This window comes from Sciurus vulgaris (genome assembly GCF_902686455.1).
Source record: "Sciurus vulgaris genome assembly, chromosome: 15".
Lineage (NCBI taxonomy): Eukaryota > Metazoa > Chordata > Mammalia > Rodentia > Sciuridae > Sciurus > Sciurus vulgaris.
In genome coordinates, this window is record NC_136476.1 from 83,060,269 (window position 1) to 83,083,830 (window position 23,562).

General features: G+C 59.0%; 1 protein-coding gene across 1 annotated transcript in view; it reads right to left on the reverse strand.

Annotated features, from left to right (window-relative positions):
- The window catches only part of NIBAN2 (niban apoptosis regulator 2), a 45,849-nt gene that overhangs the window by 21,829 nt on the left and 458 nt on the right, over window positions 1–23,562 (reverse strand). The window lies entirely within an intron of this gene.

Here is a 23,562-nt window from a genome sequence, read left to right on the forward strand (position 1 = left end):
CCAGCTCAGAAGGGGAAGTGGGTTTGGAGCTGCCCAGAGCCCGCCCACGAAGCTCCCCAGCCCTGCGTCCCCTCATGTGGCACCACCGCAGTTCCCAAGGCTCTGGCTTCACATCCTCTTCTTGCTGGTCCTTGCCAGTCCCCAGGGGGAGACTTAGCTTATCCCCATTTACAGGTGGGGAAACTGAGGCTCACAGGCAAAGTCACTTTCCCAAGGTCACAGGTGTGGGGCCTCCGACCTTGACCTCCTCCCATCTTGTCAGAGCAGCAGAGACTCTTCCGCCCACTGGATCCTCCATTCCCTAACTCTAGGATGGGTGGCGCTGTCAGCTCAGCTGACCTAAAATCTTAACAACAATCTAATCGGTGCTGCCCTGGCCTCGGGAGCGGCCAGGATGCTGGCCTCAGCAGTTCCTCTGGGTGGCTGGTGACTCAGTCTGACCAGAGCTGACCACAGCCACCTCACACTGGACAGAAGGACAGAAAGAAGTGAGGGGTGATGGGCATGCAGGCTCTGGGTTCGAGTCCCAGCTCTGTCACCTACCAGCTGTGTGGCCTCAGCCAAAGCACTTTCCCTCTCTGAGCCTGTCTTCCCTCTGCAACTGGGGGCAGCAGGACCTGCTGCCTGGGTTCCGAGATCAATGACTGATGAGTGGAAAGCACTGTGTCCTGGCTGGGAGGAAGCACAGCGTGGGGACTCCTAGATGGTACCTCTGGTCCAAGGGCCCTCCAGCCAGGGGACACCCCTGAAGCCGAGGCGATGCCACCCCCAGCCCCAGGCCCAGCACCACCTGCGGCCGAGCACCCGAAGAGACTCATCCCTGATTTTCCAGCATGACAGTGTTGAGGATGGTGCTACTTCCTGTACCCACAGCGGGGCCTGGGCAGGAACTGGGGAGGCCCCTGGGCGGCCTGAAGCTCCCTGGGGCCTTGGGGAGCTGGGGACAGGGTGCTGGGCCTCAGCACAGGTGGGGAAAACGAGGCTCAGGCAGAAGAGGCTTGCCGAGCTGAACGTGGGGCGGACTGCAGGGTCCCTGAGGAGCGTCCCCAAGGGCCTTGGACACCCTGCTTTGAGCTCCTGCTTTGGCCTCTGGTGGCCTCCCAGGCCCAGGGCAAGCGCGGCTTGTGAGCACCCCACCTGGATCCTCGCCCCCAAATCCAGCTCAGCCCTGGGCAGGTGGGGTGGGTACTGAGGAGGTTTCGGACAAGGAGACGGAGTCCCGGGCCCTGAGAGCCCTGCCTCGGCTCTTCCTGAGCAGCAGAAGCCGAATCCAAACACAGATCCAGGACCCCTCCCCTCCAGTGGGCAGGGACACATCCCGCCCACAAGGCCCAGCCCAGTTTCAGGGTTTCAGGGCCGAGAGGTTTGCAGACCAAAACCAGGCAGGTGGCAGTACCCTGGAGGGTGGGGCAGGCTCAGAACCTGCCTGCCTGGTTCCTGGAGCAAGTCCAGGGTGGGGAGGCTGCCAGGGGCCCTGACCCACCCACCCCACGCTCAGGGGACAGCAGAGGTGGAGTGGGGGTAGGGACTCAGCTTGTCACATGTCAGGATGTCATGAAGTCATCCAAAGGACCACCATCAGCCAGGCACAGTGGTGCACATCTGTGATCCAGCAACTCAGGAGGCTGAGGCAGGAGGATCGCAAGTTCCAGGCCAGCCTGGGCAACTTAGCAAGAACCTGTCACAAAATGGAAAAACAGAAAGGGCTGGGGTGCGGCTCAGGGGTGGGGCACCTGGGCTCAACCTCTGTAGGACCAAAACCAAAATAGGGCCCCTGCTGCCATCATCTGCCTGGGACAGCAGGGGAACCTGGCGTGCAGACAGGGGTGCCACCACCGAGGGTCTCAGAGTGTGCTGGGCAGAGCGGGGCTGTCGTCCCCACACCACGCCAGTCCTTTCCACCTGACCGCCCGATTGTCACGAGTAACCGACAGCAGCTGTGTGGTGACACCTGCACCCACAGACGGGCACGCATTTCTTCCACTTTACAGAGGAGCACTCCAAGGCTCAGAGAGGTTAAGTGACTTCTCCAGCAACACACAGCTTGCTAATGACAGACCCAGAACAGTCTGAAGCTACCACGGAGCCAAAGTTTGGCAAAACCATCTCGCATCCACCACCAGACTGCCAGCCCCCGGACACAGGGCCTCGCCACAGCACTGGCCCTGTGGGTGGCCTCTGTGGGTAGGGCTGACACAGGGCTCCTGCTCAGGACCTGTAATCAGGTGGGAAGCTGGGAAGAGCGGGTGATGACAGGCTCCACCAGCCAGCAGGAGACGGGGCTGGCAGGGGCCCAGGAGAGCCTGAACTGGCCACCAGGAACCCTGCAGAGCCCAGTCCAGCCAGGTGGGCAGGAGAGCCAAGGACCCCCGGCCAGTCCACTGAGAAGGGACAAGACCAGAGAGGCTGCGGAGCTGCTGCAGGCCACTCTGTGCGCTGCCCCGGAGGAAGGGGCGCACCCAACACCTGTGCAGCAATGGCAGGTCTGGGGACCCCAGTTCTGGGCCGAGAGGGACAAGACCTGCTGGGTTCCCACCCCGGTCACCAGGGTGAGCCCTGCCCCTCGGTGACCAGAGCCCAGTCAAAAGGCCGGCACGCCTCGGCCCAGCCTGAGCCACGGGCCAGGTCACCCCTATCCCAGGTCCAACAGCCTCCACATTCCAGCCCACTCCTGGCCCCTGCTCCTCCCCAAACGCGCAGCCGGAGGAGGCTGGCCCTGGGAGCCTTCCATGGCTCGCTCTGCCTTTGGGATGAAAGCCAACCTCCGTCTGGCCCAGGAGCCCTGGCAGACTGGGCCTCACACCGGCTGCTCCCAGGTCTGCTGAGCCCTTGCCCAGCTCTACCTGCTTTGTCCCCTCCACCAAAGGGGCCCCAAGGGGGTGGTGTCCTCCACTTACTGCACAGCCCCCTGCTGCTGGGGTGAGGCCTGTCCCTGGCCGACCCTGGCAGGCAGTGCACCCTGCACCTGCCACAGGGCCAGGTGGCAGTGGAGAGGGACGGCTGCCCAGGGCCCCCACAGGGACAGCAACCCCGAGCCACCGCCACCCCAGAGGGAGCCCACCCAGCAAAAAGGCTTCAGAAGTGCCCACGGCTCAGCCCAGGAAGGAGGCTATGCCCAGCCCTGGGCCTCGGCCGGTCCTGGGGAGGAAGGCGGGGCAGCACTGTCCCTCTCTGGGAAGGTGACAGCAGCTTCCCTCCCTGCCAGCCTCAGGTGTCCTGAGGGGACCCTCTGCTGGGTCGCCCCTTCCCGAGGCCAGCTCTTAATGAGAAAAAACCCTTCCCATAAACACAGCAACCCCAGCATGACAAGGCCAGGTAAGGACAGTCACGGACCTCGTGTGCGCCTGTGCAAGCCGCTGCCACACGTGGGGGACTTCGTGCACGCAGAGATCATGCTCGACTCAAAACAGCCAGAGCCGGGCGCGATGGCCCAAGCTGTAACCTCAGGGGCTCGGGAGGCTGAGGCAGGATCGCAAGTTGGAGGCCCTAAGCAACTTGGCGAGACCCTGCCTCAGAAAATAAAAAAGGTCTGAAAAAGTCTGGGGGGTGCCTCAGAGTGTCGCTGGGCTCAGTCTCACACACTAAGGCCTCCGCCCCAGGGGCAGCGGGCTGAGGAAGGCCGGGCAGTCAAGGCAGCTCCCTGGGCCATAGCTGTGCGGTGCCACGCTGCCCGAGCAGCCAGGGCTCCGCGTGGACTGATCACAGCCCAGGAGCGGGTCCAAGCGTGGCCAAACGGCTTGGCCAAGGCCAGCTGCTGTGGACGAGGGCTCGTTCCAGGCCAGCCGGCCCTGGACTGCAGGGCTGTGGGAATACCCAGCACGGACACGCTTCGCAAGGGCCTCGCAGGAGCCCGGAGGCCGAGGACGGACTGGCTCACTGAGCAGGGCCTGCGGGGGCCGCAAACAGGCCGCACTGAACTGAGCCCGAGGTCCGGGGTCTCGACCATCTCCTGCCCACAGCCGGTGCCCTTCCTGCTCTGTTTCCAGGCTCCAGATCCCTGGCACATTCCAAGCCGGCTCTCCCGGCTCCTCTCACAGCCGTTCTCCATTTGCATGTGATTATAATACTAATAGTCACAGCCTGAGCCACTTGCAGCCCAAGGCAGCACTGAGGCAGCTCCCAGCACGTGTTACAGCCAACATGATTTCATTGAGCCCTCACCAGGACAAGCTGTTAAGCCCATTCTAGGGATGAGGCCTCTGAGGCTCAGAGAGGTTAAGTGATGTGCCAGCATCACACAGCAATGCTGGGATGTGAACCCAAGTCTGCTTTGGTTCTCTGCTCTCTCTCAACACTAGAATTGTGTCACAGGGAGAAGCAGCTCAGGAACAGGGGTCGGCTCTGTCAGGCCATCCTTCTTTTGCCTGGCAGCTCCCCAGGTCAGGCATCTTGTCCGCACCTCCCCAAAGTCCAGCAAGACAGGCCTTGGGAGAGAAGGGAGGGTTTCCCAAGGAGGCAAGTATGTAGATCAAGGAGCAAACCCTGAGCTCAGAATGGCCTCTCTGAGCCTCAGTTTCCTCATCTGTACAGCGGGCACAGCATGGCTGAGTATGGCAGTGAACATTTGTAATCCCAGCTACTCAGGAGGCTGAGGTAGGAGGATCACAAGTTCAAGGCCAGTCCCAGCAACGTAGTGAAACTGTCTCAAAATAAAATGAAAGGGTGAGGTTGCAGCTCAGTGGTACAGCACTTCCTAGCTCGCGCGCAGCCCTGGGTTCCAACCCAGGACTGCAGTAACAGCAGCAGCAAAAATTAATAAATAAAATAGGTGTGATGTCATATGCCCCCTACCTCACATGGTGGCTCGGTGACCTCAGGAGAGACCGGCTTCTGTTGTTCACAATAGTCACAGGGCCAGCGGGCCGTAGAAAGGCATGTGGTTACGGTCTCAACCTCTGGCAGTGGTCGACTCAAGAAGAATGGCCTGGCCACACCCGGGAGCAGGCCTCGGCCTCGAGAGGCCCTTTGAGATCACTCCATGCTGCCCATCAGGCGGGGGAGCCGAGGTTGGGCACCGGGAAAGCAGCCACTCAGGGTTCTGTCGCCTAGGGGTGGCCAACTCCTGAGACTAGCAGGGGGAAGGAGCCGAGGGACCTTCGCCCCCAGAGGAGGGAAACCGGCCCTGGTCTTAGGGTCTCTGACTTGGAGCAGCCTCTCAGTGCCTGCCCCCTCCAGGTGGCCGTTTTTCCTCCTCCACGGGTTTGAAGGCTACCTTCTCAGGTGGTCCCCAGAGAGCAGGTCCCCTCAGTCTCCGGGGCCTTCTCTGGCTCTTGACCAAGATGCATGCGTGACTTGAGTGGCTCCTTCAACCCCGGCTCCCAAGATGCTCCCCAGCACCTGCGGCCCAGGTGGGTGCTCCACAGACAGGTGCTGAACAAAAGACCCCAAGGGACAGTCACCAGCTTCAGATGCCACGTGGCTGCCTGGGAGGCCACTGTGGGCCTGTGAAGGGCTCTGAGGGTCAAGACTGGCCAGGTCTCCTCGTCCCAAAGGCAGAGTGGCAGCACAGTGGCGGAGCAGAGGCAGTCAGCCGGGATCCCTCACCAGGCGCATTCAAAGTTCTTCTCAGCGAGCAGATATTTAACCAGGGCTCAGCCACTGCAGGTCTGGGGGGCTCTGAGACGGCCCAGGGGAATGCTGAGAAGGGGCCAGCCTCAGAGCCGCCCACCGGGGCTGCCCTTTACGCCCCTGGCCTCGGTGGGAGGCAGCTGCTTCCCATCCCGACACAACAGGAGGAAACAAAGGCCCTCTCATCCCCTCCGGGCTCCACCTGCCTGCAGCGACCCCAAGCCCTCAGTCTCCAGGCGGCCGGGACCCAGCATCCCTGCACTCTGGAGAGGGCAGGAAGGGGTGCCAGGGCCCCCCAGCACCTCAGACCCAGAGTGGGCTCCAGAGCTGCCACCCCGCCCCAGCCAGCCATGGCCAAGGCCACACTAGAGGCAGCCTGTGGACCCCAGGGCTGCAAAGTGTCCGGAGAGACTGAACCGCCTGTGTGGTACCCTCCTGCTGGCGGCTCAGCCCACCCGCAGCTTGGCAGCCAGAGGACACGGAACACACCTGGCTCCTGGGCCTCGCCACCTGAGGCTGCCTGTCCTCCCCGCCCGGGGATGATCACAGCACCGCTGACTGCCCAGCGGGCGGGTGCAGCGCGGGGGCTGGCCTGACAGGCAGCGTACTGCCCCATCCCGCCCACGCGGGTCCCCACGCCTGCTCACCTGTGCGCACGTGTGGTGCTAGGGACGGAAGCCCGGGTCTCGGGCGGGCCAGGCTGCCACCTTCCACGACAATGTCCCAGCCCCCGAGTCTCCTCGGCAGCCTCCTTCACCCCCACTACCGTCTGATCTTCCTCATCCCCACGAGTGCCTGAGCCCTCCCAACCGGGGACTTGGCCACTTGTCAAACTTGCCCAGCCACCAGGGAGCATCGCCCCGAGTCATTGTCCCTGAGGCTCCCCGACTCACCCCCTCAGCTCAAGACCAGAGCACAGGCTGGACCGGGCACCCCTGCACGTGTACCGTGGTAGGTGCCCACCGCGGGAGCGCCCACTGTCAGCCTCCACTGGGTGTCCGTCCTGGAGGAACTCACTGAACATGCCCTTCACCCGGATGCGTCCACGACCAGCCTGAGAGCCAGCACCACCACCCTGCCCCCCGCATCAGACAAGCTACCACCACCAAGAGGCAGAGGCACAGGACAGAACCCAGCCCACAATTCACATCCTCCACGGGCCAGCTCAGGACAGACCACAGTGGCAGCTGCGCAGGGCCAAGGCTTCTTCGTGGTGCCAGGAAAGGTTTTGTGTTGCTCTTGCTCATTCACTCAGCGACCACGGGGACGGGGCGCCCAGGAGAGGAGGGAGACCCCACCTGCAAACAGGGGCCTGTATGAGCCAGGACAAGGACCACTGGGGGAGGAGGCCCTGAGTGCCGGTGGCCAGGAGACGCGTGGTCAGGGTGGGCGCCGTCACGAGGGCTGGTGGCAACCTCCTGCTGGTGAAGGGCACCAGCAAGGGGCAACGCACAGCAGCGGCCAGTCCCTCAGCAGAGCGGCCTAGGGACAGGGCTGATGCAGCCCGACCCCATCTTTCTGGGCCTTTTCTTCCAGAGGCTGATCAGAAAGGGGAAGAGGAGTGAGAAACCTCAGTGAGGACTCCCGAGAGCAAACCCCGAGGAAGGACCACAGCAGCACCCCGGCTCGGTGGCGCCTGCGCCCTGCTCTCCCCAGCCCGGCGTCCCTCCCAGAGATGGCACCAGCTGGGAAGTCCAGGGCCCTGAGTCCTGGGAGGCTGTGGCAAGGAGGATCTCTCAGGCTCAGGAGTTCAAGGTCGGCCTGAGTGACAGTGAGACCCACTAAACAAAGAAGAAAACACCGGTGAGGCTTCAATACTAAGTTGGAGGCTTGCGCAGAAGGGGCGAGGCCATAAAGGGCCAGCGCCAGGTAAGGGACAGGACCAGAAAGGAGGGAGGACTTACCGCCCAGCCCCCAACCAGAGAGCTGGCTCATTCCCTAGGAAGACACTAAGAAGCCCAGCTGCACCCTGCCCTGGCCGCACTGCGCTCCTTTTGCAAGTGACCCACGGGAGGAAAAAGCATCCAGGGGGCTTTCCAACTGCCTCAGATCCCAGGACTGTCCAGGACAGGTGACCCCAGGAGGCGAGGGCCCCCACCACAGGAGGTGTGCAAGCAGGGGCTGGAGAGGGTCCCATCCCTAGAGGGAGGTGAGCAGGGAAAACACAAACTCCAGCACCCGACAGACCCGGCTCGACCACGCACTGCCCATGACCTTCCTGAGCCTGTTTCTTTCCTTTTTTTGGGGGGAAAGGTTTTTTTTATTTATTTATTTTTTTGGTAGCGGGGATTGAACTCAGGGACACAGAGTCTCAGTTTCTTTAGCCATAAAATGGGTGTGAAAATAGCAGCCACAGCAGAGTGGTAGCAAAAACCAATTAAGATGAGCATGAGGAGCGCCTGGCATCCTGCCGACCAACAGCAAGAGCCCAATAAATGCCAGGGCTATTCCAACAAGGACCAGTGCTAACCTGTGCCAGTCACTGTGGCCCAGCCCCAAGGGGAGGCGAGACACAGAGCCCCAGTGCACAGCCAAGGGCCCTCCAGGGCCAATGTCCTAAGCCCCAGGCGGGTCTCTTCCAAGTCCCTCAGAGCCCAGGACTCCTCCCTGCCCCCCACCCCACCACACCCCCACACACACCCTCCGGCTCCCTGCAGCCTCCAGCTCCCAGCATCCTGGGGGCCAGCGGCACGGGCAGGGAAGGAATTGTGCCTCAAGTCAGGGAGGGTGAGACGGGAAGGGGGAGGGAGACAAGCCAAGATGAAAATCCACGTTTGCGCTCGGAGCTGGGCCAGCAGGAAACCCAACCCAGGCTGCAGTGCCAGGCCCTGGGCGTGGAGATGTGAACGCACGCAGCACGCAGAAGATGGAAAGCTTACTCGGACGGCGACGCTCCCTGGCCCGTCCCTCGGGGCTGACCAGCAGTGGGCACAGGCCCTGTCCCACCCTTGGGTCACCCCAGCTGAAGGTCTCCTGAACTGGAGAGGAGCCAGGACAGGTGGGAGGATAGATCCCCAGGGGCCCTGCTAGCCTGCCGTCCAGTTCCAGGCACCTGCATGACCCACGGTGCTTCATGGGAGGCTGTGCTCGGCCACAGGCTCCGGGTTTCTGTGTCCGCTTCCCATGGGCTCAGTCTCCCTGTCACTGAGCAGAGAACTGGTAGTGATGCAGGGCTATGGCTGACCTGGGGCCAGCATCTGCCCTCCTGGCAACACGCTTATCTACCCAGTGAAGGGGCTGGACACCAAGAAACTAGGTCTTCAAGGCCTGACACCCTCTAACCATGGCATAAGGCAATGTCCCTTCCTACCACAGTGGCAGGAACTCCACCACTCAGCCTTGCTCAAACTGACCCCACGTTCCACCTGCCAGCCTAGGGTGCAGAAAGGCACTGCACCTGACTGTCACCAGCCCCCTGTGCAGGTCAGAAGCCCGTAGTCATTAGCAAACTTGGCTTTAATAACTCATTTGTGCTGGGCGCAGTGGCACACGCCTATAATCTCGGTGGCTTGGGAGGCCGAGGCAGGAAGATCGAAAGTTCAAGGCCAGCCTCAGCAACTTAGAGAGACTCTAAGCAACTTAGTGAGACCTTGTCGCAAAATAAAACCTAAAAAGGGCTGGGGATTTGGCTCAGTGGTTAAGTGCCCCCGGGGTTCAACCCCTGGTACTAAAAGTAGTAATAATACTTCATCTGTGCCCATCTCCCCGTGAGGACAGGCTCCTGCTGATGCCTCATCCGTGACCTAGCCCTAGCACCCAGCACGGACTGTCTGTCCTCGGCTGTGGCGGCACCAGAGCTCCGCCGCCCAGGCTCCCAGGCACTGCAAAACAGGAGGAGGACTGGAATTTCCCAGAAAGGTCAACTCCAGTGTGGGGACAGACCCTGCCCAGCCCTGGGGGCAGTGTTAACCAAGGGCTCTCCAGTCCCCGTCCTGCCCAGGGCGAGGACTGAGCTGGCCATGCCAGCCAAGGTCACGCATCAGCTTCAGCAAAGGTCACGGCCCTGTCGTGCCTGCTAAGGCGTCGCCTAAGCTCAGATTCTCACCTTCCCCTTCCTGCTAGAACCTGTCAGGTGACTCCACACCTGCAGAGAGGCTGGGAAACTGGAGCAGCCTCCTGTCCCCTCCGGCCAGTCAGAAGGCCAGGGTGTGTGGCCACTCACGGGGGCGGCACATCTCTCTGCTTCTGTCGCCCCATGAGAAGGGAAGCCAGGGGCCTGGCCCCTCAAAGGCACAGATGTCCTCTGAAAAAAAACTACCCCGTGTTTTGGGTGGAGAGAGCTGCCACGGCAGGAACCAAGCACCAAGCTCTGGGAACTTCTGTTTCCCCAAGCCCCAGGCTCTCTGCCTCGGACCCTGGCTGCCAGAAACGTCCCTCCTCATCCCTGATGGTCTCACCCGAAGGGGCTTCCAGAGCTGGGCTAGCACAGCTCCAGACTCCCAAAGACAGCCTTAGTCCCCACCTCTGCGGGGGCTCCATGCCAGGCGTCTCCCCAGACGGCAGTCCTAGGAAGTGGAGGACTCGCCACCTCCTCACCCAGCACTCCTAGTCCTGGAACACGGTCCGACACTGAGCAGGCGCTTGAACCATTAATCGATGCATTAATCCCACGGAAATGACTGAAGAGGCAACACAGCATTATTTACAGCGATAAAACAACGAAACGACCCAACTGCCTGGCTGCAGGGCTTTGGCTGAACAAGTGAAAACAGAGCCAGGCACCAGGGCACACCCGTGTGATCCCAGCTACTGGGGAGGCTGAGGAAAGAGGATCACAAGTTCAAGGCCAGCCTCAGCAACTTAGCAAGAACCTGTCTCAACACACAAAATTAAAAGGGCTGGGGACAGAGCTCAGTGGTCGAGCATTCTTGGGTTCAAATGCCAGTGCTGCAAAATACATAAATGAAGTAGCATACTGGGGCATGAAGGAATATTCCGTAGCCACTCAGAAAGCTGTAGGGGGACTCATACCCTCGCAACCCACTACTGAGGTAGAAGAACAAACTATGCATTAGGAAAATGCCTGGAAGTCATGGTTTCTGGATGGCATTTTCCTTGTCTTCCAACTACTTACCTGTATTTTCTAAAAGTTTTTGGCCAGTAGAGATGGCTTCTGTGACAACAAACAAGAAAGGGGGAAGTTCAAAGTTGAAGTTCAAAGTCAAGTGCCAGGGCTGTGAGGGCCTGACTTTGGTGGGTGTGGGCAGGTGGGAGCCACAGTGAGCCTGGAGGGAGGTCAGAGCTCTCCGCCAAGATCTGACACCTTGTTGTCACTTGAACCCACGCTTCCAGGGGCCCTCTGAGAGAGAAGCCCCGACTGCTGGCCAACTGGACCCCTAGGTGTTGGCTCTGTGCCAGGCACACAGGAGGTGCCCACTGAATGTGTCTTGTTGTTTTCCCCCATGGCAGCCCAGAAAAGACCTCTTCCCAAAGTCCAGCCGGCAAGCTCACCTAAGAAAAGCTCCCCGCTCGGACTCCTTTGCCTGGCACTGCCCACCCTGTCTCTGCGGACGGGCAGCTCCTCTCGCCACTTGCCCAAACCCCACCTCTGATGGCCAAAATCTCTGGTCCTTCGAGACTCAGCTCTAACATCCTCCTTCCAGAATCTTCCCTGCCCTCTTCTCTTCAGAGCCTGCCCTGAGCTTGCGCCCCCCTGAGGGTCTTGTCAGGCTGGCATGACTCAGATCCTGGACTCTGAGGACTTGAGTTGTTCCCCAAAATACAGCCGATAGGGTTACGGTGCTCTTTTTAATGTAATAAATTCATTGTTTAAAAAATAAATAAATAAAAAGGAGAGAGATAATGAAGAAAATTTTTAAAAAATAGTCCATTATCCTACTATCCCAAAATAATCTCTTTTCATTTTGGTTAAACGCCTTCCTTTTTTTTCTGTGCCTTTATACACACACGCATTTTCAGACAGAGGAAACTGCGCGTCCCCTCTCGATGGCTACACACAGGGCTGGGGTGCCGCTCAGTGGCCAGCACTTGCCTAGGCCACGGAAGCCCTCGGTTCCAGCCCCAGCACCAGACACGCTCTTTCCCACTTCCCCGTTTTAACCAAGGCCAGGAACGTATTATTTGGTTACCTATCAACAGGGTAAATTCCCCAGGTACAGTGGCCAGGAGGGTTTCACCCAGGCATTGGGGCCCCTCCTGCTAACGGATTGAGGAGGGGAAGGACCAGCCTCCTCAGACCACCAGTTCCTGCGAGGCCTGTAGAAGGACCCATGGCGGCCAGGTGCAGTGGTGATGCCCGGAATCCCTGCAACTTGGGAGGCTGAGGCAGGAAGTTGAACTGCAAGTTGAGGCCAGCCTCAGCAGCTTAGCAAGGCCTGTCTCAGATTAAGTAGGAGAAGAAAGACCCAAGGCATCAGCCACAGCAGCTCTGTGTCCCATCCTTCTGTCCAGGGACACGCAAAGGAAAGGGTCTGAAGCTACAAACCTGGCTCTGCACTGCAGTGCGGCAATCCCAAGGCGAAGACCCAGACAATGGCTCACCCACCCTGGGGTCCCGATGGGACCAGCAGCACAGCCTCTCTGAGATGGTGACAGACAGCCCACGCTGCAACTCCCCAGCAGAACCCAGGCCACCAGGAGCCTTTTCTGCAATAGGGGGACAAATAACGGGCATTGCTGGGAAGATCCCATGGGACCGTTTGAACTCTCCAGAAAGCTGTCATTTCTTCATTGTAATCTGCCCTCCGATAATTAAGTCATTAATGACTGGCTGGTGACCACCAGATTCTCTCCCGTGCCAGGCCAGGAGCGCTGTGCGGGCAGGCCTGGGTGAGCTGTTTGCCAGCTTGGGCCGAGCACACGGGGGGCTCGGGGTCCACATGACACCTGTGACAGGACCAGGGTGAGGGTCCCCCCCCCCCCCGCCTGTCTCAACAGGGGCTCGGCCAGGAACAGAGCGGGTCAGGAGCCCAGAGGGAAAGCCACTGAGTGAATGCCTGCCCTGGTCTCCCCCTCGGGCCCAAAGACAGAACAAAGGCTGAAAGCCCGTGAGTCACGTCGAGGGCTCACAGGGGAGGAAGGAAGCCCAGTGTGGCTGGTCACGCTGCCCTGCGGTCTCAGACCCCGCGGGGCCACGCCACTCTGCGCGATGGGCAGGGGGAAGTGCCAGGCTCCTGCGCCCACCCCGCCCCAGGGGCTGGGGGCCCTGCTGCGGGGCCGCGGCCACTTGCGACGGCATCGTCCACTCCCTGACCACCAGGGAGCGAAGAGGCTCACGGGACGAATGGTCCCAATGGTCCCCGACGGCAGCGTCCGCCGTGCCCCACCACATAATGCAGCGGCCTTTACGACCAGTGACGTGTCGTCATCATTGCACTTTATAGCTCATGAAATGAAGGCGCGAGGAGCTACAGTAACCGCCTAGGGGCACCTGGCCAGTCGTTGGTGGAGCAAGCTGCCACCCGCCAGCCCACACACCCTGGGGACCAAAACCGCTGGTGCTCTCTCGGTTCAGAATTCGAATCTCAACCAAGTAAGGAGGGCTGCTCGGTGGCAGTCAGGGGTCCCCCAGCTGCCAGGGTACGGAGGGCCTGGAAGAGCCTGAAGGAGGGTGACTCAGGGTAACCAGTGAGGTCACGTCACTTCCAGTGGCTCTCACCAACCCCTCCACTGAGCCACTGGGGAAACTGAGGCCCAGAGTGGAGGCCTCAGACCACACAGGCCTGAGACTAGAGGGTCCCCCATCCACAGAGCCAGACTCTTAGAAGTCATCCAGGAGACTGCAGGAAGAGGGAGGGAGGTGGGGCTTGGTCCCCAATTGCACAGGAAGTCAGCTGGGTAGGCTGGGCCCTCCCCGGGTTGAGGGCGCCAGGCCAGGCGAGTCGCCCAGCCCCCAGCCTGCGGGGCAGGACCCAGAGCAGCTTCTCTCAGATTGCACCATCTCCACAGGAAAACAGGAAAGCCGAGCCACGCAGCCTGGTCCGGCCCGAGCTGGAGGTTCAGCCTGCCAGGGCCAGGCAGGCTAGGGTCACTGAGAAAGCGACCCCTCTGCTCAGAGGAGGGGCGCCTGCCTCCGGCCAAAGAGAAATGAAGAGCTTCTGAAGTCCCAGCTGGCCTCAGGTGGAGGCGAGAGAGAGGCCTTGCTTATTCATCCCACTCAGAAGTGGGAGACCCAAGAGGGAAGCCGCACCTTGGCCAAAGCTACCCAATGAGCTGCGACTCTCCCAGCCTGTCCCAGTGTGAGCCCAGGGGGTTGGGCCACTCCCAGAACGGAAGGGCTGCCATCTCCCCCTCCCCTTTTCCTGGCAGCCTTAAATATGGGAGTGGGGTGGAGAGGAGAGGCTCTGGCTATTTTTAACCAGACACAGCACCTCGCTGTCTGGTGGACAGGCCTGGCTGTGTCTCAGACGAGGTCTATCTATGAGGCGCACACAGGGCTGCTTCTCTCACCGAGGGCTTGTTTGTTTACTCAGTTTTCAAAATTATAACCTCGGCGGCCCCTCCCAGCCCAATCAGGCCTGCTGACCCCATCTCTGTCGTCTGGGCCTGTCCGTCGGGAAAGAAAGCCCGCCATCGGGAGCCCTGGTTCCCCGCGTGGTCCTGCGGCTCTGAGATCCTGGGCATGTCCGTGTCTCTCCCTGGGCCTCTGCCCACTCAGTAATGAAAAGGAGGAGGGGGCCGGTCAGAGGACTTCAAAGGGACCTCCTGCCTGAGGAAAGGTCTGAGCCAGAAAAGGAAAGTCAGCCGCTGCCTATCAGCTGCTCCAAGCTCCAGGCAAGGGACTGAGGGGCCCAGTCTTCAGAGAGCACCTTCCATGAGAGTCAGGCCCACACTCCCCGAAGCCTCGGCTCTGTTTTCTTTCCACCCAGTCACCTTCCGGAGAACACTATCCTCTCACAAAAAAAAAAGGCGAAACAGAAGTGTAATTGTCAGCGGGCTCCCCCTCCACCATGTCTGGCTCACCCTAAAATCCCTGACAGTCCAGGGCCAATGCCACACAGCTCCCCAGGAATGCAGCCAAGGCGCAACTGCCACTTACAGAGGCCAGGAACTGGGCTGGGGATACAGCTCAGTGGGTAGAGAGCTTGCATGAAAAAGGCCCTGGGTTCAATCCCCAGCACCACCAAAAACAGAGCATCTTCAGAGGCCAGGAACTAGGAAGTGCATCCCACAGAACCTTCGAACGCCTCAGAGGCAGGGATCACCAGTCCCGTTTTACTACTGAGGGTTGGAGAAGACCAAATGGCCCAAGGCCTCATAGTCTCCCTTGCAGGAACCCTACCGCCACCCAGTCAAGGCCAGACAGACTCCCTCTTGAGTAGGGCCCAGTGTGGAAAGCCAGCCTGTGCTCTGGAAGACACCAAGGTGCACTGTCTGTAACAACACAGCTCTCGCAAGCTTCTCGGCCAGTATGTTCCATGAGATCAGGGCTCAGGTCACTGCTTCATCCCCCAGGCACAAAAGCTTTCAGTGCGAGTTCTTCCTTCAACAGCAAGGCCACCTCATGCAACAGACATCTGTCCTACCTGCTCTTCACCTCGACTCAGCTCGGGGCCAGCAGGCAGGCAGTGAGGAGGACGAGCACATGGGCAGAGGACTTGCCCCCATCGGGACACCTGCCTCCCAGCCCACACTCCACGAAGGTAGATGAGGTGTAGAGTGGGATTTGCATTTTGCAAACAACAATTCATTCTTCCTCTGCCCTCCTGGATACCCAGGTGTTCAATGGATCCCCCCTTCTTGCCCGTGAACCCCACACCCAGCACTCTGCTTCAGGTCCCTTTGAAAGGGACTAATGGGGGATTGAACCCAGGGGCACAACCACTAAGCTACATTTCCAGTCCTTTTTATTTTTTACTTTGAGGCAGAGCCTCCCTCAGTTGCTGAGGCTGGCTCTGAACTTATAATCCTCCTGCCTTAGCCTCCAAAGTCACCGGGATGACAGGCATGCACCACATCTGGCTTCCTTTTTATTTTTTTATTTTGAGACAGGGTATCACTAAACTGCTGAACCTGTCCTCCAACTTGTGATCCTTCTGTCTCAGCCACACCCTATACTTCTGAAGTCCCTAAGAGGAGGGGGTCCTACTGTGGACTCTATACCACAGTAATAACACAGGGGCCGGTGTTCCCTGAAAAATCAAAGCCCTCAGCCACATCACCTCACTAACCCAATGACCTAGCAGAATGGGCTACTGTTATGCCCACCTTACAGACGAGGAAGCTGAGGCCTGGAGAAGGGAGGGCCTCTCCAGATGACAGGGTAGTGGAGACAGGATTTCAAAACCAGGTGCTCAGATCCAGCCCTCTTTCTCCTCCGCCCTGGGAAGGGAAGATTCTCAAGCTCTGGCTGCCCAAGAAGACACAGCCTCCTCCCATCACTGGGAACAGAGGCTGCAGGACCTGTCAACCCAGTAACTCTGGAGGCTGAGGCAGGAGGCTCACAAGTTCAAAGCCAGTCTGGGCATCTTAGCAAGGCCTTTTCTCAAAATAAAAAACAAAAAGGGCTGGGGGTGTGGCTCAGCGGTAAAGCACCCCTGGATTCAATCCCCAGTACTGAAAAATAACCCCCAAACCCTATGGGATTTGTCGACACTGCAGGGCCAAAATCAAAGTCAACGGAGGTCAGACAACCCCCACCTCGTGTCACTGTCAGAGGCCGGGTTACTTCACGACCCCACACACACGTCCCCTGACTCCACCCCACCCCCCACCTGCAAGGCCTTCTGACCACTGGGCTCACCTCCCGGGAGGAGCTGATCACCTCCACCTGTACTACTTCCACCTGAAGCACTCGGGGCCTCCCCCGGACCCACCCAGACAGAAGCCCTCTCTCCAAGGCCAGCGCCTGGGGTCCCTCCACCCGGAGGCAGGCCCGCCCTCCCACCCGGGCCAGGGTCTCTCTTAAAGCTTCACTTTGACAACAGCCATGCTCTGAAGAGGCACAGCCAGCCAGGAAGCACACATGGGGAGGAACGCGTGAGAGTCTGTGTCAGTGTCCCCAGCACAGGCCTGGCAAGTAAGGGCTCCGTAACACTTTGCTTTTGAGTGTTGAGGACCCAACCCTGGGCCTGGCCAGTGCTGGACGCGTGTTCTGTCAGCTGAGCCCCCAGGGCTCCGAACCACTGCTGAACAGACGAAAGAGGGACCACAGGAGTCTGGGCCAGAGCTCATCACCCCGAAGGCCTCACAGGCCTGTGCCCCTGCTGCCACATAGGAACCCACCTCCTCCTGCTCTTAGAAGGCACCTTGAGACCCCTCGGAAAGGGCTGCACAGGCAGAGAATTCCCAAGGGCAGATATTGGTCTTGAGGTCACAGACAAGGAGAAAAGTCACAGAGAGGCATAACCACTGGTCCAGAGTCACACAGCAAAGGTCAATGGTCCCAGTTCAAGGTTCACAAGTGTAATTCTGGACGCATGGCCAGGTGAGGAGCTGTGCGGTCCCATTTTTCTTTTCACCCTTCTATCCCTCCTGTCCTGCCCACTGCCTGGCACCGAGTGGACGACACTCTTGCCCGACTGACCCCTGCGTGTAACCTCAGCCCATGTCACGGCCCTGCAGGTACATGCCAAACACCCCAGGTGCTCAGGACCACAGAGGGCGCTCCTCGCACTGGGGCCAGTCCACCTTCCAAGGTGCATGGCAGGGTGCTGGGCGTGCATGAGGCCGCAGGTCAGATCTGGCATATCTGCCTGGGTATCCAGTTTGCTCAAGAAAGTCACAGTGCAAAACCTGTCACTCACAGTACTCTTACCCCCCACTGGCCCCGTGCTGCACTGTCCAGGGACTGTCACACTTGATCCTCGCACCAAGATGGTGGAACTGTCCTCGTCTTTTACAGGGGAACCTGAGGCTCAGAGAGGGTCCCATCTGCCCCCAAACACCAGTCCCTCTAGGGGCAGAGTCAGGACTAGAGTCTGAGCCACCTGGCTGCAGAGCACTTCCACCAGCTGTCACCAGGCAGGTCCCTTCACCTCCATGAGCCTGGGCAGCACATCTCCAAAAGGGGACTGGTCCCAGGGGTGGGGTAGGATCCCTCACAGGCAGGCACTTCCTGTTCTTCCAGTTTTAAAATCTGTGCCATCAGAAGATCCCAGCTTCCTGTGACTCAGGCCCCAAGACTCTACCAGGAGGGGAGCAGGCTCTGCCTCACCCCAGAGGGTTTTAAACCCGGGCCTCTGCCCTCCTCCCTCCTACAACTCTGCCCAGTCCAGCTTCAGAAAACCCCTCTTCCTCAGGCAGGGAAGTGGACGGGGTGGGGCAGGGGAAGGAAAACCAGCTCAGGAATTTCTGCGGCCACAGGGATGATGCTTCATCCTGCTTCGAGGAGACCAAGCGGAATGAGTCACGGGCTCTGCCTGCGGAGGAGGAGGGGGTGAATGGAAGGAAAACAGGACGGGTCAAAGAGAGACTGGGCACCTCACTGAGTAATGACGGGTGGGATATATTTATGCAGCCTACAGGAGCCTCTGACACACACCACTCCGTTCCCGCTGGGTTCCCACTCAGCTCCTCTCTGCCTCCCTGCCCTGGTCGCATCTGCCTCTCTTAGGGGCCTTTTCCACATTGACCCCCTAACCAACCTGAGCACCAGGAGCTATACGGCCATAGTGGGGCATGGCTTTAGTGGCTCAGACCAGGAATGCGCGGGTCCTGGCCTGCCACTGAGGTGAGAATCCAATGAGATAAGCCAGGCACAGAGTAAGTGCTCAGTTAAAGGAGAGTTAGTATTCTCTTATGAGTAAGAGAAACAGCAACCCTCACTGCTGATGTGAGGTTTATTCATGAGCAGGTGAAGGTTTCCCCTAAGGTCACCTGCCTACTTTGTGGGATACCCAGGAGTTCCGATCTACCCATCCCCTATATCTAAAAAAGTAGATCAGGGGGCTGGGGTGATGTCTAACAGTAGAGAACTTGTGTACCATGTGCTAGGTCCCGAGTTCCATCCCCAGCACCGCAAAAAAAAAAAAAAAAGCCAGCTAGTCTCGGTTATCACTCAGAGCCTGGTGACTGCCCCTCCCACGCCGTCAACCACCCTCAGACAGGAAATGCATCAGTCCCTGCGTGCCACAGGCCAGGGAAGTGGCCACACAACCAGAGGCCATGGACGTTGGTCCCTGTCCCCAGTTCATGGCAGCTGCTTTAAGCCCACCAGTTCTGAAAGGACACTCAGAGGTGTCCAGGGCTCCCTCAAAATGCCCAGAGGGGCAGACACAGGGTAGGGAGAGAAGGTATCCATGATGTCCTTCAGCAGGGAGAGGCCAGGCCCGGAAAGGAAACAGATACGGTGACTCTGCTGGCCCCAGAAACCAACATGGAAGAAACAACCCAACAAACTGCATTTGGGGAAAAGTTAAGAAAATGCCTGATACGGCCGGTGGGAATGTTTCCAGGAAGGCTTTAAAGACCTGGGAGAGATGTTTATTACAAACCGTTCAGTAAAAGAAGCAAGACCCAAGCTTGAGTCACAGTCTCAGCAACCCATAAAATAAACTCGGGAGGGAAACTCTGCAAGAGGGGCGAGGGGCCGGCTGGGCAGTGCTGAGTGACTCCTCTCCTGTCTTTCCCGGGCAGCAGGGAGGGAGGCGGCTGGTTTGGGCTGAGAAAGGTCTCTTTTGGCATCCTGTGTGGGAAGGCCTGGAGGCTGAGACGGGAGGCCCCCAGGAGGTCAGAGCTCAGGCCAGGGCAGGAGGAGAGGAACAGAGCAGAGGACTCAGGAGTCTGGGTGGAGGGGAGGGCGGGGTCGAAGCCAACAAAAGGGCGTTATGTAAGCCCGGGCCCCAGGGAGCCCCGTCCCCAGACACTTCACCCCAGGGGCCGACCCAGACCTGGTAGGTCGAGGGCAGCCCAGGCACTGCTTCCGCTGCCAGGCCTCTCTGCAAAGCCCAGGGCGACAATCAGGAAGCCCCGCACTGCAGCAGGGTGGCCCCGAAAGCAGAACAGCATCCCTTTTCTTCTGACTGACTACTCCCACATGTGGAGGAGGAGATTTTTAAAATCAATTTGGAAAAAGTCATTATTGGTTTTGCTCAATAAATAACCAAGGTACCTTTTCCTCTTATGCGGTTGTCAAAAAGGGCTGGGGATCTAGCTCAGTGGCAGAGCGCTTGCCTAGTCATGGGTTCCGTCAAATGACAATACTGAGGTTTGTCTGGCAGAAGGATCTTCCCCACCTTTTCAATGGCTTTGTGTCAATATATCGAAATGTTCCCGAGGAATTCCATTTTGAGGACTGACACCAGCTTCTTGCGCAGATATTTAGGGAGGCTCAAGGTACACCCTGCGTACCAGCAAAACACAGATGACGACCCAAATCCCATTACCAGGGCACACGGACCCACCACTGAAAAAAGGGGCAGGTTCGAGTCCCACGTGGGAGGACCTCCGCCATTTACCCAGTGGAAAAAATCAAACCACAGAAACACAGAATAGAACCTCCTTTTGTAAACAAAGCTCTGTGAATGCGTGCACACCAGGAAAGGTATGTTTGGAATCGGCAACAAGCCACACAAACCATTTCTTCCCAGGGAGGGATGCAGGGGAAGGAAGATGGAAGGCACTCTCATTCATTTTTTTTTTTTTTTTTTTTTTGTGCGGGGGCTACCAGGGATTGAACCCAGGGGCACTCGGTCACTGAGCCACATCCCCAGCCCTGTTTTGTATTTTATTTAGAGACAGGGTCTCACCGAGTTGCTTAGGGCCTCACTTTTGCTGAGGCTGGCTCTGAACTCGTGCTCCTCCTGCCTCAGCCTCCCGAGCTGCCAAGATCAGAGGCGCGCGCCCCTGGGCCACGGGGCCGGGTGGGAGCTCTCCTTTTGCTCTCCTTGCCTATGTTGCTGCTGCAGGCATAACTTTTGCAATCAGACAAAGTGCGCCTCAAGCCTGGAGGATGGGGGAAAGGAGAGAGACTGTCTGTGGGCGCAGGGCCGGTTTTGCGGGTGATGAGAGTGCTCTAGAATCGAGGGTGGAACTGTACACTTTCCGGGATGGATTGTAGACTGAGTGAATTATGTCTCAATAAAGCTGCTATTAAAAAAGAAAAGGCCTAGCCAGGGGAAAGGTAAGAGCTGCAGAAGGGCGGGGCGTCTGGGAGCACAGGTGCTGGGAAAGCCGGCCCACCCACCCTTTCAGAAAAAACCTTGCAAACCTGGAAGCAAACCTTATGAGGGCTGACTTGAGTATTCAGACTGTCCTGGACACAGAAAGGGATTCCCCGACCCCAGGCAAAGCCAGGTGTCCTACCAGAGGGGCATCCCCAGCCCCCGCCCCCACCTGTGGCATCTCAGTTTACAGGGCTCAGACCATTTGCATAGAATCCCTCCAACAGCTCAGGACCCCCATACAAGGGCCCAAACTCACTCTCTTCTCCTAGTCCTGTCCTCTGGACCAATGGGAAAGGGTAGGTTGTCCTAAGCCACCTGTGCAAGTTTCAGCTGCTGCCACTCATCATACCCCCGAGCATCTGACCCGCTCAGAAGAGTCCTCATCACTTCCACATATTTGCCAAGGCTGAAGGAACAGAGCAGGCAAGGCTTCCAAAACTCAGGTGGATTCTCAAATCCAGGGATCTGACCATCCTGACCCCAGGGACTGGACAAACCTCTGAGAAACACAGCTGCAACTGACTCCTTCAAACTCCACCACTAGCCCCTCACCCTGCTCCCTGAGAACCCACTTACACAAAGTAAAGGGTGTGTCCAAAGATAACAGCAACTGTTTGCTGTGCGCTTCCTCCGCCCCAAGCACTGGGCTGAGCTTCTCACCTGCATTATCTCATTAAATCCTCCCAGCAGTACCTAGCAGGCAGCTGCTATTATTATTCCCATTTTAGAGATAAGAAGACTGAGGTGCTGGCCCAAGGTCAAGCCAGCTAAGGCTTTGTGGAGTCTACCTTGGGGCCTCCAGCTGGCTGAGTCAGGAGATTTGTGGAGAAAATGTGAAATGGTTAGGCCCTCAGAGCTGAATGGGACTTTGGTCTTCAGGTATGGAAACTGCCTCACCTGTGGAGAAGCCCAGCTGCCTGAGGTTACTCAGGCCAGAACTCTTTCCTCTTCCCTCACTAGGTAGGAGGTAACCACCCTGCGACAGCTCCAGGGCTGCTGGTGCAGGAACAAGCCCCTGCCTGCCAGAGGCTTTGAGATTTCAGGATGAAAGGTGCAGAAACAGCAGGATGGGCAGGAGCAGGCCTGACCTCTGCCAGGACTTGCAGGCTGGCAACCACCTGCACCTGCTCAGGGCAGCGTGAGGCAGCAGGCCAAGCCGCAGCACCCCAACGGGCCTGGGCGCTCAGGGCACTGTGGGAAGGGATGCTCCCAGAGGTGCCATTTCTACAGGGGTGATCCCAGGGAGGGAGCGGTCTGGAGTTCTGCTTGTCTGCTCTGGAAGTACCCACTGCTCCTGGCTGGGTGAGGCGGGTGCACGGATGGCTGCAGGGGCAAAGGTTGGCCTCATTCCTCTCCAGTAGATTTCCAGGGCAGCTGTTTCCTCTGGCTCCCTCCTTCCGGCCCCCTCCCCACCCCCACACTTCAGGAGCCCCCTCAGGTGAGCCTGTCCCGGAATCCCAGGCATGTGGAGAGGGTTATTAATAACACTGAAGTGTTGGGAGAGGCTGCAACCCTCTCCTCTCCAGCCTGGCACCCACCGAACAAGCCCAGCCTTCTCCAGTAGCCAGCAACAGACACTTCACCTTATGTGGCTCAGTCTCCACCCCTGTAAATGGCCAGGGGGGCAGGAGGTGGGTTGGCAGCTCTCAGCCCAGGAGAAGGGAGATGGGAGAGCTGGGCCGGGCGTGGAGGGAGGAAAAACCCCACCGAAGGCAGCACACCCCACCCAAGCCTGGTGAGGGGCCCCGACAGGAGGTCCTGAATGGAGGGACTGTTACAGAGCCCCAGAAGGTTGCCACCAGAGGGAGAGGACAGGAAAGCTCCGCCCAGGCCCTTCCTCCTCCCTGAGTCCAGGCCTGTCCTGCAAGAGGCCTTCCAGACTTAACCCCTGCTGGTCGGAGGCTAGAGGTTCTGATTCATCACCCCCACCCCTGTGCCCAGCCCCAGACCTGGCACAAAAGAGAGCTCAGGCCACCAGCCAAGGGCTACAGTCACTGGCAGTTCTCCCCCAGCACCTCCCTTGTGCCCAACAATGGTGGGGACCGGGGGTCAAGAGGTTAAGGGACACCTGGCCCTTGCTCTTAAGGGGTCCCTGCTGTCTGGAGAAAACAACTGAGAAACTCCACAGGACATCAAGATAATACACACAGACAGGACACTTGGGGTCCACTAGACAGGCAGGCAAAAGAAGCCAAGAGAAACCACCTCCTCTACAGGAGTTGCCACCCAACCCACCTGTCACCCCAGTATCAGTGCCCTCTACGCCAGGCCATGTGCCAAGCAACCTGACTTATTTGGGTCTCTCAGCAGCCCATCATAAGGGTACCACTGACCCCACTTCAAAGAGGTGAAAACCATCGTGCCAGGACGTTAGGAGATTTGTCCAAGACCCAACACCTGGGAGACAAACGCTGGAGCTCCACCCAGGGCTCCTCGCTGCCCCAGAAGAGCGGCCAGAGCAGGGTCTCTCAGTCAGCCTGAGGGTCTCACCCCACCTCCCACTCTCCAGGAGGAGCCCGGACCCGGGGGCAGCTCCTGTGTCTCCCCAAGAGCCTTCTGCGCAGCTCCCTTGGGAGAAGGGACGACGGTGCAGTGACGGGCTGAAGCAGGGCTGGCTGAAGGAAGGGCTGGCTCTGGTCTTGCCCAGTCCCTCCGGGCTGCTGCCGCCAGCATCCTGCCTAGTCTGAGTCGAAGGACAGGGACCCCACGCCGTCCAGTGAATCCCGACTAGGGGTCCGTCCTGGGTCTTAAAGGGCCCTTCCTCTGGAAGCTATAGCCACGTGTACGGAGCTGGGGACAGGGCAGCTAGGGAAGAAGGTCAGGACGATCTGGCTGCATGGGGCAAACTCCAGAGAGAGTACAGGGTGGGCTTCGAACGCTGCTGGGCAGGATGGCGGGGCAGGCTGCGACCCCTTCGACGCTCGATCTG